The sequence below is a fragment of the Furipterus horrens genome, unplaced genomic scaffold (genome assembly GCF_987537825.1).
Source record: "Furipterus horrens unplaced genomic scaffold, mFurHor1.1.pri manual_scaffold_7, whole genome shotgun sequence".
Taxonomy (NCBI): domain Eukaryota; kingdom Metazoa; phylum Chordata; class Mammalia; order Chiroptera; family Furipteridae; genus Furipterus; species Furipterus horrens.
Genome location: NW_028327177.1, coordinates 111,854,812 through 111,871,517, shown reverse-complemented (window position 1 = coordinate 111,871,517; position 16,706 = coordinate 111,854,812). Strand labels below are relative to the sequence as shown.

Here is a 16,706-nt window from a genome sequence, read left to right as displayed (position 1 = left end):
ACACAATCTAAAAAAATTGTTTTGAATGAAGTTAAAGACAACTAAGTGCTACTAGAGCCATCTTATGGAAAAAATCAAACGAACGTTTTGGCCAGCCCAATAAAAATAGAAACAGCAATGAATGGTCTTCACAAATATTTGGGAACCCAATTCAGTCACATATTGTAGACATATCAAGATGTAAAACACACACTCTCAGAGTAAATTCAAGACGATTTTTAACTCAGTTGATGCACAATGTCAAAAATGTCATGTACTTTTGGCATAACATTGGCTTTTGGTTACCTAATTTCAACAGACTTATTCAAAGATACTGCTTTAAACCAGTGACTCACAAACGCTTGTTTGGAGAAACTACCCATCAACCCAACAATTTACCCACCCATCCATATATTCACACATTTACTGAGCAACCAATATGGTCCAGGCACTATACCAGGTCCTTGGCATACACAGATGAGCAAAATAAGAATCTTCCTCTAAAAACTTCTATTTCATTTTCCCCCAGCTTTATTGAGATATAATTGATACATAACATTGTATAAGTTTAAAGTGTATATGTTGGCTGAATACACATATATCCATCGAAAATGATTACCACTAAAGCATTAAGCGTGTAATACCAACATCTCATCACATTTACCAATTTGGAGGGTTAGGGTGTAAGAACATTTAAGATCTACTCTTTTAGCAACTTTCAAGTATATAATACAGTGTTACTAACTATAATCACCATGCTTTACATTAAATTCCCAGAACCTTATCTTATAACCAGAAGTGTAAATCTTTTGACAGATTTCTTCCTATTTCTCCCACCCATAAAAGAACTCCTACTTAAAGTGAGAAAATGGTCATGTAATATAAGTGAATTGAAAACAGTAACAGAACTTCTAAAAAGAGCTGTTTTAAGTTTGGCATACTAAAACAAATGCTGTGATGGTAAGCAAGAAGATGGAGCCATATTGTAAGATTTTTTTTTTTAAGTATAAAGAAGGCTAAGGAAGCCAGATGTTGCTCTGGAGGCAATGGGTGACCACTGAAGGGTTTTGAGCAAGTAAATATAATGAACAGATGTGAGCTTTAAAAATATTTTTGGTTTTAATGTGGAGACCAGTCAAAGGTAAAGGTGAAGGAAAGCAAGCAAGGAGACATACCACTGCAAAGAGTTTAAACTAAGACAGCAAATGATACACTAAATGGGAAGGATGTGATTAGTATTCAAATATTAAAGAAATAAAATCTACTGAAGTTAGTGACTGATGGGCAAAAATGACTTCTGTTTCTGGTTTGGTCTACAGAGTGAATTTATTCACACGGGAAACAAGAACTCTTTGTTCCTGACTCCTTGTAGGAGGTACAATTCTTTTGTCTGGGGATACCTAATCTGCCTAACCCACATGTCCCATAAGTAAAGGGCAACACCCTTTAATTAATAAATGATTGATGTAGAATATCCCTTTTCCAGACTTCAGGCTACGCTGGCTTCTACATTCAAATCCAAAATTTCAGCTACAAATCATCAATGGAAACTAAAACCATTAAGTGGCAAGTTGGCATAAGCAGAATGTTAAAAAAGTGTCAATTTATTTGATAATTGCAAAGGGAAAGGTACTTCTGGAAAGGTACTTTTACAAAAAGATTCAATGGTCTTACCTTAAACAAGTGATCAATCTTAGCATCACTAATAAGTGGACAACCTGACACACGCTACCTATTTTGACACATTACAAAGTGCACAGCACCACCTATAAAATTTTATTGCAAGAAAAGTATAATCTTCAATCACAAAATACGGGAGTTATAGAAACAAGTTAAATGACACATAAGGAAAAAAGTCAAATTAAAATGTGAGATACTTTATAAGACAACTAGGTTGTCATTAGCTAAAATTTACTGTCATGGAAAAAAAAAAGCAAAGAAACTGTTTTGTATTTTGAAAAAGTCCTAAAACACAACAATCAAATGCAATAATACATAAATCAGCGTGCTTTAGCTAAACTGGCTTCTTTGTTTTCTCTCAAATACCCTAGGTATGCTTCTACCACTGAGCAATTTGCCTTTGTTGTTTTCTCTTCCCCTGGATATATATGCATTCCTGCTCCATCACCTCCTTCAAGCCTTTACTTAAGGCCATAGTCTTAGAAATTTTCCTGGCCACCCCTATTTAAAATAATCCTCTCCCTCCCTATCTTCTAACTCTTCTGCCTTATTTTTCTGCATAGCATTTATTGTCATTTGTCATACTATAATATTTTTTCTATGTATTTTATTCATTGGTTTTCTTCCCCACCTAAAAGGTAAATTACATGAGGGCAGGCATTTTCGCTTGGTTTATTCAGTGCTATATTCTTAATGCTTGGAACGTTTAACAGACACTCCAATTTTTAAAAAAATCCTCATCAGAGGACATGATCATCAATTTTAGAGAGAGGGAAGGGAGAAGGAAAGAAAGGGAAAGAAATATTGATGTGAAAGAGGAACATCGATCAGTTGCCTCTTCTTGCATGTGCCCCAATTAGGGACCGAACCAGCAAGCTAGGTATGAGCCTTGACCTCAAATCTAACCCATAATCTTTCAGTTTATGGCTCCAACCAGCCGAGCCGCACGGGCCAGGACAGTCTCTTGATCAAATGAACGAAATCACCACATAAATGATGCTGTCAAAATTGGGTCTAAAATAATAGTAAGGAAATCTAAATGACACCCACAGATACTTTTTACTTAATCATAAATTTTGAAAATTCATGTTTCCTTAGTCACAGAAAGAAATTAGAAAAATCTTCTAAAGTCAAAGCGGCAAAGGAACTGTCAATATCACTTCTTTTAAATATGTCCTGCCCCAGAGTGGTTGTTATTAATAAGTTAAATGAAGTGCTACCAAAATGTCTGGTCTCTACTCTCATCTATGGATCTTCACAAACATTTTATAAAAGGTGGTAAATGATCAATTTTTTATTTAAAAATATGTTTACAAAATCCAAGATAATGATTACTTCTAAGAAGTAGTGGAATGAAATAGTAGAAAAATACAATGGTATTTCAGTAATACTAGTAATATTTCAGTTCATAAATTGGGGGTGGCAGACTTACATAGCTTACACATGTTATGTATATGCATCTGTGTGTATCAAATGACATGTAATTTTTAAAAAATGTGTGCATTAAAAAGTGCTTGAAACTATCCACATTAACATCCTTGAGGACACCAAGTTTCTAAAATTATTAGAATAAATTCCAAATTCTGGAGTGTGTTTAAGATGTAAAATTACATCTATGAATTTACATATAGCAACTGGAAGTGTTTCGTTTTAATTTTTTCCACAAAAAGTCGGACTGCATAAGAACTGTGTCAGGGAACAAAGAAAAGAATTTACTACTTACATTTAGAAAGATCCAATGGAAACATTCTAACAAAATAAAAGTCTAGAGACCTAAATAAAATTTATCATTAAATATAGTTTGAACTTCTGTTTTTAAGTTCTATCATGCATTTAACAATGAAAAAATAATCATAAAGATTATTTAGATGGATTATTTTGGCTGACTGCCATAATGCAATTAAAGAAAAACTGCTCTTTACTATCAGACCTCTCTGTTAATTAAGCCTAAGCTAACTCTTCCAATTCTGGCAAAACCTCAAGATTTTTAAAGCATGAAGAAATTCAACTGGCCCATAGAGATACATATGCACCAATTAAGGAATAATGTAAAAATACACTTAGAATATCTCTGTATATCTAGCATGTATCTAGGATACTCTTGAATACGTTAAGGTGCACAATAATGTTTTAGGGATGGTTATTTATTAATATTAAACCCAATTTCCTTATTCTTGTCTACAAGGCTATTATTCATTCTCTCCCGCTTTGTATCTGTTTCCTATATATCCTAAACTTAATCTTCCCGATAAACTTCTTTCTGGATTTTCTGGTGAGCTTCTATTCATCCTTAAAAACCTAGTTTTAGGACTAAATAATTTTTGAGGCACTCAACCTCAGTTAATTAACTTATCCTTTTGGTTTCCACTGGATCATGCATTTCTTAATCATTAATTTTGTTAAGGAATTCCTGCCATTAGTTTACATAGCTCTCTCATTTTTAACATGAACTCATTGTCTAGAGCTATAATATTGTTGATCTCTAAATATATGATCCTAATTAAATGTTGGACACACATTATGAATACGTATTGAACACAAAAATAAACTGATTCATATAATATGACCGAAAGACCATTTAATTCATTTAACACCTGTTAAAATAAAGTTATACCTATAATAATTTAAAGATATTGAATCTAATATCAAGCTTTAGCTAATTTAATAGGTCTTAATAATTATTAAATTATATTAAAAAATATAAATGTGATTCATTTATATCATTGTAAAGTCATGTTTTGTAGATATGTTTTAAATTTGATGGATAAAAATCTTGAAATTACTAGGGTGTAATTATATAGTCCAGTCATTGTTTATATGAGAACAGTTTGTGTGACACTGACGTAACCTGGCAGCCAAGGAGAGTGGACTGGAATGCGCATGCATGAACAATGACCACTTCACTGCACAGTCAGTGGGGGTGGTAGATGGCTGTCTTTGAGTGAGCATGTGTACTGTGTGGCTGTAGCATTCAAAATGACTGAGGAGAGCAACAAATGTGCATCAAATTTTGCATTAAATGTGAACATTCCTCCATAGAAACTTATTTGGATGATTCAGAAGGCTGCAGCTATGGACAACTGGCAATTGGCAGCTTCACCATGACAATGTACCCACTCATGCACACAGCTTGTGCAGTTTTTTTGAGAAACATCAAATCACCCAGGTTCCTAAGCTCCACTACAGCCCAGATACAGCACCTTGACACTTCTGGCTTTTCCCAAAACTAAAGTCACCTTTGAGAGGGAATAGATTCAGACCATTGATGAGATTCAGGAAAATATGACGATTGGGAGAACTGTGTGAGGGCAGCTCATGGCGATTGGGAGAACTGTGTGAGGGCAGCTCATGGCGATTGGGAGAACTGTGTGAGGTCCCAAGGTGCCTACTTTGAAGGGGAGTGAGGTGTCACTGTCTTATGTACAGTGTTTCTTATCTTCTTCAATAAATGTCTCTATTTTTTATATTACATGGCTGGATACCTTCTGGACACAACTTGCATTGATTAAGACAAACCCAGATGAGGATTTAATCTAGTATCCACTGATACAAATGTTATTGCTGAGTCATACTTTGGCTTATGAGTATCTCATTAAAACATTTCTCACAATGAAGTAAATGATTCCAACAATGTTATGGAAAGGTTTAACTCTATCCAAAAGAATTTAATATAAATCAATAGGCTATAACTGTTACTTCCAAAAATACTAGTTTAATTCTATAACTTATTTGGTTAGTCGTAAGACAATGGGTAATAAAAACAGCCAAAACGTGACCCATGGTGTTCAAGTAGAAAGAACACAACCGTTACTTGAGTACCCTTTCCCCAGCTATTTTAGATTATACACTTGCAGTTATATACTAGGCAGAATAGGGTAGTGATTACTATCCTATTCATTATTATTCTGATTTGCTTGATGTAGTTCATTGTCAAACTATTGATGTATTGTACATCCAACTGTTTTAAGTTCCCTGTTAAAAAAAAAAAAAAAAACTCAGATGAAGGTTATACAAGACGAGAGATGATTAACTGAACTTTACCCTTGGGACGAATGACTTGCTTCAACAGAGAATCTGATTTAAGACAACTCCAGATGGAGACTACCCCTAAGAATCGCTTCCTTGGGGCCTCCTTGTTGCTCAAATGTGCCCATCACCCCTATGATTACGACTTCTGCTATAACAACATCTCATCCACACACACACCCCCCTCCACTACATGAGACATGGAAATGAGCTTTCCTGGCCATGAGAGACCAAAAATTCCTGATGACTTTATGCTAGAATGGTTATCAATGCTTTCCAAGGAAAGACTGCTAGAAAGGGGGGAATGTGAACTGAAACATCTAAAACAAAGTCACTAATATCAAGGTGCCCTAAAATGGAGCCAGGAGGCTCTAAAGGAGGTGGGGCTTATGAAGAGGATGCATCCTATGCATATTTTGTGCCTCTGTTCTCAGAACTGCTATTAAGTTGCTAAACCAGTTCCTAAATTCAGAACCATAAACATCCTGGAACAATAAATGCTGCAAAGAGAACACATAGACTGGACCTCCTCCTTATTGTTTTTGCCTCCTTTCTTTGCATACTGGAACTAATCAATCCCTTTTAACCTAGCCAGCAATCCTTCATTTGCATGTAAAAATTACATTTTGTCATTTCTGCCTTGATAAAACCTGCCTTCCTTTGCTCTCCCTCCAGCACAATTTAGGTTGCTACCTGAAACTGTGTGGTCTGGGCTGCAGCTTCTTTTGCTCAAATAAATGCTGTTTATTCTTTATTAGAGACTAAAATTAATTTTGATTTGCATGAGTATGGACTTAAGAAGCTAGATGGTCTTGGTCCAATTCCTAGCTTTGCCATTTGCTGGTTGTGTGAGCTCAGGCAAATTTCTTACCACCTTTGCCTCATTGTTCTCACCAATAAAATGGAGATAACAATAAGAGACCTACCTCATAAAAGTGTTCTGGAGAGTAAATTTATGTAAAGTGCTTACAACAGTGCTTGTCACACAGAAATATAAGTATTTTCTAGTATTCTTCTTCAATATTTTCCCTCATCCCTATTAATTTGCACTGTAAGGTTCAGAGTTATATTATTGCCTGTGTTATTCCTTTTCACACTACAAATTGACTACAATTTCTTGACTTCATGAGTGTTTATACTTGACTATTCTTTTGTCTTTTGGCATTTCCCATTTCCAACTTTGCTCCCTTTCTTTAATATTGTCTACTTTCCTCAATTTGGAGTCATCTCCAAAGTGATATGTAAAACACAAACTAAATGGTGTATTTAAAAAAACTATTAGAACTTACTTTTACCTAAAAATAAAAAACAAATTAATTGTTACTAATGTTTAATACACAGAATAAGCTTGCCATTGCCTAACTGGATCCAAATTTCAGACTGTTTTATGTCACAAATAGTATTTGAGATCATTCCAAAAGAAAAATGTTAAGAAGAGTTCAATACTCAAATGGGCTGACATTATGGTACTTTTACTAATTTGTTCATGTTTTTTAAGTTACATATGATCAATGCAATGTATTTATGGTTTAATCTATTTACTTTTAACTGTTCATGAAGAAGAAAAACAAAAAGTTCTGAAAAACTTTTTAAAAAAAATACATGTAATCTAAGTAAATAATAATAAATGCGGCAGCTCTGACACTTGGAGCACAAGCTCTTCTTAGACCACTATAAAAGTTAAAGCCATGATGATTTAACGTTGCCTGAAAAGAAATTGATTTAGTAGTATGTGCATTTAATTCTATAAATACACATATGCTGTAAACTACACTGTAATATAATAGGAAAACAATACACTCAGTCTTCTGACCACTAAGAGTGGAAGGGCAAAAAAACTTGATTTTTATTTATTATAAATTTAGGAAACAGAATTAGTGCAGAACTAAGAAAATATGAAACAATCACCAGTTATTTCCTTCTTAAACACTCTCCACATAAGAACTCTAGCCTTCTGAGAAGGAGTATGTGAAAGGTTTTTACTATTAAGAATACAGGCTGAAAAATGTTTTACTTATTATACACGATAAAAAAAAATTAGGGACTTTAATCTGGGGATGAAGATGATGTTAATTTGGGAATGGAGATCATTTGAGTTTTCTTCTACCATAACTTTGATATTCCCTTAACATTTTCTCAGATTGTATATTATTTAAGCATTCGTACCTTTCTTAAAATTTTTAATCCTCTGATTAATAAATGCTGGGATGGGTAAACAAATAAAAAGGTCTCTATGTTTAAATAAACAAATTCACAGAAGCATAAATTAGAAACAAAAAGAGAAAAATGCTATAGGATAAGTTGTAATCATTATAACAGCACAATGCACAAAATCTCTAATTGTGAGCAATACAATACAAACTAGCACAGACAAGAATTAAAGGCACTACATGAATACATCAAATGTGTTATGTTGCAAAGGTTTCCCTACATAAATGTCATACTTAATAAATGAAAAACTATAAAAACTAACCTTTGGGAAACATAGCTAACTGCTTACATAGAGATGTGACTCTAATAATCTGGGGAAGAATACTATTACATTTTACTTTACCTCCCAGAGGTTGGCTCCAACAGGAACCAAACGCATCTACTAACTCTGAGGGGCTAGAGACTGCTCTGGAAATTAACATATTTCTAAATGAGGTTGATATTATGATAACAAAGCATTTTTGGCTTTGTGCAGGTTTGTAGGGCTTTAAGAAAAGTTATCTAATAACAAACATAAACAGTTCATAATAAGGAATAGAAGGTACACTACACTTTTCAGGCAACAACATACACTTGGACCACTGAATCCAAATTTAAATACCTTGCATCTAAGGAACTTCTAACTCATTTCACCATTGCTAGAATTTGTTATATTACATTACATTCATTCATTCAATAAAATTTTAATGGTTATTCCCTGCGAACCAGACATTGTGCTAGGCTCTTGCGACCCAATGATTCTTGTCATCAAATCTTTCAGATTTCTGCCACCAAATTGAATTTACCAAATTTACCTCCCTCCACTTCCAGGAGACTAAATAACCTATATAGTATGTGAAGAAAAAAATAAAATATTGACATTATAACAATATGCAGGCATTTAAATGCAGTTTCTTGAGGGCATATAAAGTATCAAAAAGAGCAATACTTGATAAAGTGATTGAAGATAAAATGAGTAGCCTTGGAAGACAGACCTAACATATTATTGTGCTTTAAAAAAATACATTCTAACCATACTAAAAACTTAATTGTACTGCAATATAATAAACAATCAATAAATTGTTATTGACTCTCAAACAGGAGAAAATTAGAATGGTGATTGTTAGCCTTCTTTGATTAGGTCAGTAATCTTCAAAGTTGGGAGGAAAATATATTTAGGAATATAACTGCCTTTTTAAAAGTTTCACTACATTTAACTCATTGTCAGTTTTGGTAACAGTTTACTATTCCTACAATATACCCTTAATACTTGATAATATTCACAGGAATATTTTCTTAGGTATACAATGAACTTCATTTCAGTGATTTCCTCACCTCCTTCTAGTTACCTCAAAAACCTTAAAAAAACAATTATTTACTGTTAATTGTACATTTTCACAGCATATTCGTTTTCATCGTATTCTAGTCTCATATATGAATTGGTTTTCTAAGTTAAAATTTGGCTTTCTCTTTTTATGTTCCTTAGAACAGGAGTTCCCAAACTTTGTTGTATATTAAAAATCACCTGGTAGTTTTTTAAAATCCCTATGCCCAGGTACACGCCTTACAAGTTAAATCAGTATATGGGGGATGTGAGAGGGAGCCAGGCAACAATAGTTTTTAAATATTCCTAGGTGATGAAATCTATAGCATTACAGGCCTAACTCAAGAAATAAGAAAAATCTCAAACAATCTAACTTTACATTAGAAGAAACTAGTAAAAGAACAACAAACAAAGTCCAAAGTGAGAAGAAGAAATAATAAAGATAAGTAAAAATAAACAAAATAAAGTCTTTAAAAACAATATAAAAGATCAATGAAACCAAAAACTAGTTCTTTGAAGGTACTGGGTTGGCCAAAAAGTCCATATGGTTTTTTTCCATAAAGTAAAAGACATATTTTTCATTTTCACCAATAACTTTACTAATTTGGATATTTTGAGTAAGTCACCTATCTTCTGCTATTGGCTTCTGGTGGGTACAGGGCAGGGGCGTCTCTAAGCATCTCCCAATGCATAAGACAGACCGCAGCAAAGAACTATTTGGCCAAAATGTCAATAGTACCAAGATACCTCGCAAAGCACTTTTGACACATTCGATCAGTCATAGCACCTTCTCCATACACTGCACAAATAATTTTTTTGCATTTCAGATGCACCTTTACCCTTCTTGAAATAATAGAGCATAATATAATGAAAATGTTGCATGTGTTCTTCCATCTTCAATATTAAAATTGCTGAACATTCAACAATTTTGATATTTTTTAAAAAATGCACAAGGAGATATAATAGCAATCACAATACAATCTAACCAAATTGTTTCAAATGAAGTTGAAGACAACTAAGCACTACTAAGGCCTACGAACAGAAAAACATAATGGAGTTTTTGGCCAACCCAATAAACAAGATTGATAAACCTTTAGACTCATCAAGAAAAAAAAAGAAACAAATTAAAATATGATAAAGGAGAAGTAACAACTGACCCACAGAACTACACAGGATTATATAAAACTATAACGAACACTTACATGCCAACAAATTGGACAATTTGGAAGAAATGAATAAATTCCTAGAAACATAAAAATCTCCAAACTGAGCCAAGGAGAAACAGAAAATCTGAACAGACCAATTACTAACGAAATTGAAGCAGTAATAAAAAACTTGCAAGAAGCAAAGGTCCTGGAACAGATGGCTTCCAAGGTAATTTTTACCAAATATTCAAAAAAGAATTAACAAAAATTCTTCCCAAACTATTGCAAAATACTCAAGAGAAGGAAAGATTCCCAAGCTCATTTTTATAAGGCCAGCATTATCTGAATTCTAAAACCAGACTGACACTACATTAAAAAGAAAACAACTATAGACCAATATCCCTAATGAAAATAGATGCTAAAATCCTCAACAAAATATTAGCAAACCAAATTCAGCATTAATTAAAAAGATCACTTACCATGATCAAGTAGGATTTATTCTTTGGATGCAAGGCTGTTACAATAGCCACAAATGCATTTAATAATATCCAACACTAATTTATGATAAAAACTCACAGCAAAATGGGGATACTGGAACAAATCTCAACATAACAAAAGGCTATATATGATAAACTTACAGCTAACATCATACTCAATGGGAAAACACTAAAATCATTTCTCTTAAGATAAGGAACAATGCAAGGATGTCCATTTTCACCATTCTAATTCAACAAAGTACTGAAAGTCCTAGCCTAAGCAACCAAACACAAAGAAATAAAAGGCATCCAAATTGGAAGAACTGTCATTATTTGCAAATGCGACAATACTGTATATAAAGAACCCTAAAGATTCCACCAAGAAAGTACCGGAAATGATAAATTCAGCAAAATAGCAGGATACAAAATTAATATCCAGAAATCGATTGTGTTATTATACACCAATAATGAACTACTAGAAAGGGAAACTAAGAAAACAGTCTCTAGTGGGGCGGGGGTGATGGTGGTGGTGGTGAAGGGATCCAGCAAAAAAGAAAAAATGGAAAAACTTCATGGACATGGCCAACAGTGTGGTAGTTGTAGGGGAAAGGGGCATGAGTAGGGGTGGAACGGGGTGTAGGAGGGAATAAATGGTAATGAAAAAATAAAATAAAATAAAATAAATAAAACATTCCCATTTTTAGTTGAATCAAAAAAATAAAATACCTAAGAAAAAATTTAATCTAGGTGGTAAAAGACTTGTACTTGAAAAATTATAAGATACTAAAAAAGAAAATATTAAAGAAGATACAAATAAATAAAAGTATATACAGTGCTCATGGATAGGAAAAATTAACATTGTTAAAATGTCCATACTACCCAAAGCAATCTATACATTCAGCGTGTTTGCTTTCAAAATACCAATGGCGTATTTCATAGAACTAGAACAGATAATAAAAAAATTTATGTGGAACCACAAAAAAACCCTAAATAGTTTTTAATTATCCCTAGGTGATGAAATCCACAATAAAGTCCACAGTAATCAAAACAGCATGGTACTGGCATAAAAAGACATATAGATCAATAGAACAGAATAGAAAGCCCAGAAACAAATTGACAACTATATAGTCAATTAATATATGACAGGTGGGCAAGAACAACAACGGGGTAAAGATAGTCTATTCAATAAATGGTGTTGGGAAAATTGGAGAGATAAATGAAAAAAACAAAACAAAATAAAAAAACCTAAAACTAGCCTACTTTCTTACAACATACATAAGAATAAACTCAAACTGGATAAAGACTTAAATGCAAGGCTCGATACCATAAAAATCCTAGAAAAAAACATAGGCTGTAAAATCTCAGACATTCCTCTTTGTCATATTTTTTGTGGTGTATCTCCTTAGGCAAGGGAAAGAAAAGAAAAAATAAATAGGACTACATCAAACTAAAGGATTTTACACAGGAAAGGAAATCATCAACAAAATGAAAAGACAACCCACTGAATGGGAGAACATATTCACCAACGATACTTCTGATAAGAGGCCAGTATCCAAAATTTATAAAGAACTCATACAACTGAACATATAAAAACCAAACAATCCAATGAAAAAATGAGCAAAGGTCCTAAATAGATACTTCCCTAAAGAGAACATACAGATGGCCAACAGACATATGAAAAGATGCTCAACATCACTCATCAGAGAAAAGGAAATCAAAACCACAATGAGATATCACTTCACACCTGTCAGAATGGCTCTCATCAATAAATCAACAAAAAACAAGTGTTAGAGAGGTTGTGGAGAAAAGGGAATACTCTGCACTGTTGGTGGGAATATAGACTGGTGCAGCCACTGTGGAAAACAGTATGGAAGTTCCTTAAAAAATTAAAAATGGCAGCAATAGCAGTGGTAGTGCCCTCCCGTCAGAAAGATCAGTCAACACATTAAAAAGCCGGGACGAACATATGCAGAGTAATCCCAATCCCAGGCCTGACCACACAGCTCACAGTTCCAGTGCCAGAAAAATAAAGCTGCATTCCTTCCAGCTGGGAAAACCAGTGGGGGCTAGGGTGGCAGAACAAATTGCCAGACGAGAGTCTGTTTAGAGGCCCCCGGGTCCTACAATGTCCACTAACCCATCCACTGTGGGAACCATCACCAGGGCAACAGCTAGAAGGGTACCAGTTGAATATAGGAAGCGAGTGAAGTGACAGGAAAAGGGGTGAGTGCTGTGCAAGCGGCACTGTTCCCTCTCAGACCCCTCCCCCACATACAGCGCCACAACGTGGTGAAATGGGTCGCCCTGTACTGACCAATACCTAAGGCTCTGCCCCTTACAACGTAACAAATGCGACAGCTCTACCTACAACACAGAGGCAAACACAGGAGGTTGTCAAGTTGAGGAGGTAGAGAAGTATGGCCTAAAAGAGGAAGCAGATCAAGGCTTCAGTGAGGTAACTAAGCTAAGAGAGGAGATAGCCATCCTAATAGACGCAGAGTTCAAAACACTGGTGATAATGATGCTCACAGACTTGACAGACATGACTGAGTACAGCAAATGCAGAAGGGAAGAAGTGAAGTCTATACTAAGTGAAATAAAAAATAAAAAAAATCCACACAAAACCAATGGTGAAGGAAAGGAAGCTGAGGTTCAAAAAAACAATTTGAAATATAAGGAAGAAATAAATAGTCGACCAATACAGAATGAGGAAATAAGAATTGGAAAAAAGTGAGAAGAGGCTTAGGAACCTCTGGGACAACTTTAAACGTACTAAAATCGGAATCATAGGGATACCAGAAGGAGAAGAGGGAGAGCAGGAAATTGAAACCTTATTTAAAAAAAATAATGAAGGAAAAATTCCCTAATTTGGCAAAGAAAATAGACATACAAATCCAGAAAGAACAGAGTCCTAAACAAGCTAGACCCAAAGAGGACCACACAAAGACACCATCATTAAAATGTCAAAGTTTAAAGATAAAGAGAGAATCTTAAGAGCAGCAAGAGAAAAGATGAGAGTTACCTACAAAGGAGTTCTCATTACACTCTCAGCTGATTTCTCAAAAGAAATTTTGCAGGCAAGAAGGGGCTGATAAGAAGTATTTAAGTGATGAAAAGCAAGAGCCTACAGCCAAGATTACTCTATCCAGCAAAGCTATCATTTAGAATGGAAGGGCAGATAAAGTGCTTCCCAGAAAAGATAAAGCTAAAGGAGTTCAACATCACCTAGCCCTTATTAGATGAAATGTTAAAGGGAATTACATAAGAAAAAGAACATCAAAACGGTGAACATTAAAATGGCAATGAATTCACAGCTATCAATAATTGAATATAAAATCAAACTAAGCAACAAACAGAACAGGAACAGAACCATAGATATGGAGGTCATATGGAGGGGCTGTTAGTAGGGAGGGGCAAGGGGGTGAACAGGGGGAAAAGTGCAGGGCTGAAGAAGCGTAACTGGTAGGTATAAAATAAACAGGGGGTTGTTAAGAATAGTATAAGAAATGGAGAAGCCAAGAACTTATAGGCATGACCCATGGACAGGAACTAAGGGACGGGGGACTGGTGAAGGGAAGGGAGGTACCGGGCAGAGGGGGGCAAAGGGGAAAAGAATGGGACAACTTTAATAGCATAATCAATAAAATATACTTTAAAAAAATTAAAAATGGAACTGCATTATGACCCAGTGATTCCATTTCTGAGTATATGTCCAGAGAAACCAAAAATGCTATTTTGAAAGAATATGTGCACCCATATGTTCATTGCAGTGTTATTTACAATAGCCAAGCTATGGAAACAACCCAAGTGCCCATCAACAGAGGAGTGGATAAAAAAGACTTGATACACATATACAATGGAGTATTTCTTGGTCATAAAAATGAATGAAATCTTACCATACGCAACAACATGAAAGGACCTAGAGGGTATTATGCTACATAAAATCTAAAAAACAATATGCATAAACAAAGAAAACAAAATAGAAACAGACTCATAGATATAGAGAACAAACTGATGGTTGCTAGAAGGTTTGGGGAAGTGGGTCAGAAAGGTGTAGGGATTGAGGAGTACAGATCTGTAGTTACAAAATAGACTTGAGGTTGTAAAGTACAGTATGGGACATATAATCAACAATAGTATATTAACTATGTATGGTGCCAGCTAGGTACTAGAAATATCAAGGGGAACATTTTGTAAAGTATATGATTGTCTAAGCACTATGCTATACACTTGAAACTATACAAAATAATATAAAATGTAAATTATAGTTTTAAAGAATTTAAAAACTAAATTAAACATCCCTAGGTGATATTAATGTGCAAGGAAGTTTGGGAATTAATGTCTTAAACTCTTAATAATCATTCTATCATGTGTTAGTGCCCTGAAGGTCCAAGATGCATACTTCTTTTAAATCTGTTACCTGAATCACCTGTAATTCAAGCCTAGCATGGTAGTTAGTTCAGTACCTGGTCAGTAAAACTGCCACTTGCACCTTAATCTAGCTTTCTTATCTTCTATTTGCTGCAATATAAACTCATGAAGTAAAAATAGCAACAATTTTTTTTTAGGAAAAGTGATCCCACAGAAATATTTCAGGACCTAGTTTTTTAATTATAAAAGTTAATATAGTGCTTATATCAGATACCCAAAAATAACCTAGGCTAGCCCCCTAAAATCAAGAACATTAATAATTTACCAGGGATATATACAGATATTTACAAACAGGAATAAATAAAAATTTTAAATAGCTTCATTTTAGCTGAGGCCAGGTTTTACCACTAATTAAACTGCAAAAAAGCCTCTGGAATTTCAGAGCTTTTTTTGGATTACAGAGGCAAAGACAAGCAATTATGGATATATTTATATGCATGGAACACAATGTAAGGTTTCTCCTAGCTCCCATAGAATATGACTAGTCTGAAAGACACTGACAGAATATTTCTGTAAATATAGACATGAAAATGTTTTGGCATGTACTACTTCAGTAAAAGAGAACACCTGATGAGAAAGATACATGCAGTATCATCTCACTTATCATAGGTATTATGTTCTAGACCCCCCCATGATAGGTGAAAATCCACAAAGTAGGAACCTTACATTTATTTTAGTATTTATATGTATTTTAAGGCTTTATAAACCCTTCCCACACACTTATAAACCGTTCCCAGTCCCTTATTAACCTTTCCCACTCCCTTATTAACCTTTTCCACACTTTTATAAACACTACTTAGGTTCTTAAACATATTCTACACTCTTAAACCTATGTAACTTTAACATACATATACAGTACCCCAAAATCCCGTGATATAGCAAAAAATTTGCGATAAATAATTAAATATAATATTTTTAAAAATCCTGCGATACAGTGAGGCTGCAATAAGTGAACTGAGATATAGAGAGGGACTACTGCATTGTGCAATGTGTGTTTGAGTATGTTAGTAGTGCTTTTTAAAATTAAAAATATGTACTACTACTACTAAAAAAGCTGAATACACTCCACTGAAAGAGTGAACCTAGAATAAAACCAATCTTTATTAGCGGTGAAAATCAAGAAAAAGGAACATCTACCAAAAAATAGAATTCTTACTTATATCAAAAGGCATAATGTTAAAATTGAAATTAATGGTGGCCTAAAGCATGAATTGAGGTCACTATAAATACAATACAGAAATAAAACTGTGTTTCAACCATCTGTGTAAACTGCTTGAAAAACTATTTCAGTGAAAATAAAAATCACAGGAAAATGAGTTCTGCACGATTAATCTGTGAAGACTAGCAAAGAAAACACAATATTCTCAGAGTGTCCCTAAAAGATGCTTAAATTTTGTGTGCATGCACACACATACACACACAAGGGGTGGTGGTGGTTAAAGTCCACATAAAATA

The 16,706-nt window shown here is 34.2% G+C and overlaps 1 protein-coding gene across 3 annotated transcripts in view; it reads right to left on the bottom strand.

Moving 5' to 3' along the window:
• STAG1 (STAG1 cohesin complex component) overlaps nt 1–16,706 on the bottom strand; it is a 382,246-nt gene that overhangs the window by 166,645 nt on the left and 198,895 nt on the right. The window lies entirely within an intron of this gene.